General features: G+C 48.0%; 2 non-coding genes across 2 annotated transcripts; both read right to left on the bottom strand.

Annotated features, from left to right (window-relative positions):
* Nucleotides 1–1,188: 1,188 nt before the first annotated feature.
* Nucleotides 1,189–1,260, bottom strand: Trnaw-cca (transfer RNA tryptophan (anticodon CCA)). Its single transcript has one exon. It is a non-coding gene; the product is annotated as a tRNA-Trp (tRNA).
* Nucleotides 1,261–1,867: 607 nt separating this feature from the next.
* Nucleotides 1,868–1,939, bottom strand: Trnad-guc (transfer RNA aspartic acid (anticodon GUC)). The gene has a single exon. It is a non-coding gene; the product is annotated as a tRNA-Asp (tRNA).
* Nucleotides 1,940–2,194: the final 255 nt, after the last annotated feature.

Here is a 2,194-nt window from a genome sequence, read left to right as displayed (position 1 = left end):
TGCAGTCCGGAAAAAGTCTAGGCCATGTTCTGTGTTCTTTCTGCTCTTGTTAAACTCGTGACTAACAAAATCATATTTTGTTATATATATGTTATATATAAAACATATGTTATATATAACATATTAATATATCATATAATCATATTTTGAATGATTACAACAGCTTGGCATTTCCCTCAGAATAAGTTAGGACCCAGACGTCTGTGTGGTCTGCTTCTTCTGCCTCTCCAGCCCTTTCCCTGAAGAAGCAGACAGCTTTGACTTCTTCTGAGGGTTGCTGCCTTCTTGTTCTTTCCTGACATGAACTTCCTATGCACACACATCCTTGACACGTGTGCAAAAGCATGATGCCAGTCTGACTGCATTAGGACTCCATCTAATATAACAGATTCATTTTTACTTCATCAATGCTTTAAAAGCCCTGTCTCCAAATAGCCACATCCCAGTTACTGAGGACTGGGAAGGAGTTAGGATTCCAACATTAAACTTTGGATGGACAATTCAGTGTTTAACTAAATCGCCCTCTCCCACCCCCATTTTGCATCTAGTGTACTTTTCTGGTCCAGTACTTCTTTATCTTGGCTTGAACCAGACACCTTCTTTCATTTGTACAAATTTTAACTTTTACGATGTGGACAGAACAAGCTGTATCACCTTGTAAATGAATAGGCTGTATGACCCAGGGCAGAGTTACTGTCTCTACACTCCAGTTTATGCTATTTTCATGACACTTACACCAACATTTGGCACCCAGTGCCTTAAAATCGAATTGTTTCCTGCAGCTCAAAACCGCTATCATTTAAAACACTGTATGCGATCGTACTTGCTTGCAAACAGATTAAAACCATTTTTGGAGAAGCAGTCTGTACCGCAGTATTGCGCAATTGCTGTGAAAAATAATATACTTGACGCAGAGCCGTAAACCCATTTCTCAAGTCATTAGTGACAAAAACAAAACAAACCAACAAGAACCCAAACCCCTCACTTTATAAGGCCTAAAAACGGCCATCAGGCGCTATAATAGCGTCTAAGCCTTATTGTTCAGGAATTAAAGTATCACGCTAAGTTTTGAACGAAGTTTTAAAAGCACAATAGGCATTTTCAAAAATGGCGGGAACACACCACGGCTCGCATTAAGCTAGTGAGTTCAAACGCCAAAAAGAGAAAAACAAAACAACCAAAAAGCCATGACCCCGACGTGATTCGAACACGCAGCCTTCTGATCTGGAGTCAGACGCGCTACCGTTGCGCCACGAGGTCCTGCTGGGCTGTGGCTCGCGCGGTTTCTTAGGACTTCGCGACCACGGCGGTTGAAGCCCGCCTCCTCCGTCCCCATCCGCGCCTCTCTCGCAGGAGCTGGCGGAGCCGGTTCGCCCGGCGGCCGCCCTGCCCTGCCGCCCAGCTCTCTGTCTAGGTTGGGAAGGGAACCAGCGGAGGCGGGAGATTGGGGTTCGCGTCTAGTCCGCTCGGCGGGACCGCAAAGATCCCGCGCTTCCTCTTCTGCCCCAGCCACTTCCGGCCCGACCGCCCCGCCCCCGCCCAAGGGGGCGGAGCCCCTCTCTTTCCTCGCGACCTCCCTTTGTAATCTGGCGAGACCTCACTGCGCACGCGCGGGCTAGCGGGCGGGTCTACGCCGCCTGGCGCCAGTCCTTGTCACCGCTGAGCCTCCGGGCTTTCATTTTCTGTCCCGGCGCTTTCGGCTTCTAGCTCTGCTAAGCCTCTCACCGGGAGTGTTGAACCTAAAAGTGATTGCTTCGAGAGGAAAGCGGCTTGGGGTTTACAAAGGATTTCTAAGCACAATAGACAGGAGTGTCGGACAGTTCATTCCAGGGAAATTGAAAAGAAAAAATAAAAAAGATTCGCCGATCTCCCCGTCGGGGAATTGAACCCCGGTCTCCCGCGTGACAGGCGGGGATACTAACCACTATACTAACGAGGAGCCGTGAGAGTCAGCCCTTCCTGGTGTCTCCTAAAGGAGAGTTGATGTGTCTCCGGTTCCAGTTTCTCCGGATGGAAAATTGGACCTCTTGGACTGGCTGTTGCTCTTGTTTATCAGGGCCTGTTGCTACTTCTCGCTTTCTTTAGAATAAAATACACTCCTGAGTTAACTCTAGCGAACTCCGTGAAAACACCTTAGCAGAGTTCTGAGCTTTCCGAATGCGCCAGGCTTTTCTGTTTCAGTTAATTGCGACAA

Source organism: Myodes glareolus, chromosome 26 (genome assembly GCF_982192425.1).
Source record: "Myodes glareolus chromosome 26, mMyoGla1.1, whole genome shotgun sequence".
Classification (NCBI taxonomy): Eukaryota; Metazoa; Chordata; class Mammalia; order Rodentia; family Cricetidae; genus Myodes; species Myodes glareolus.
This window is presented reverse-complemented; position numbering and strand designations above follow the sequence as displayed.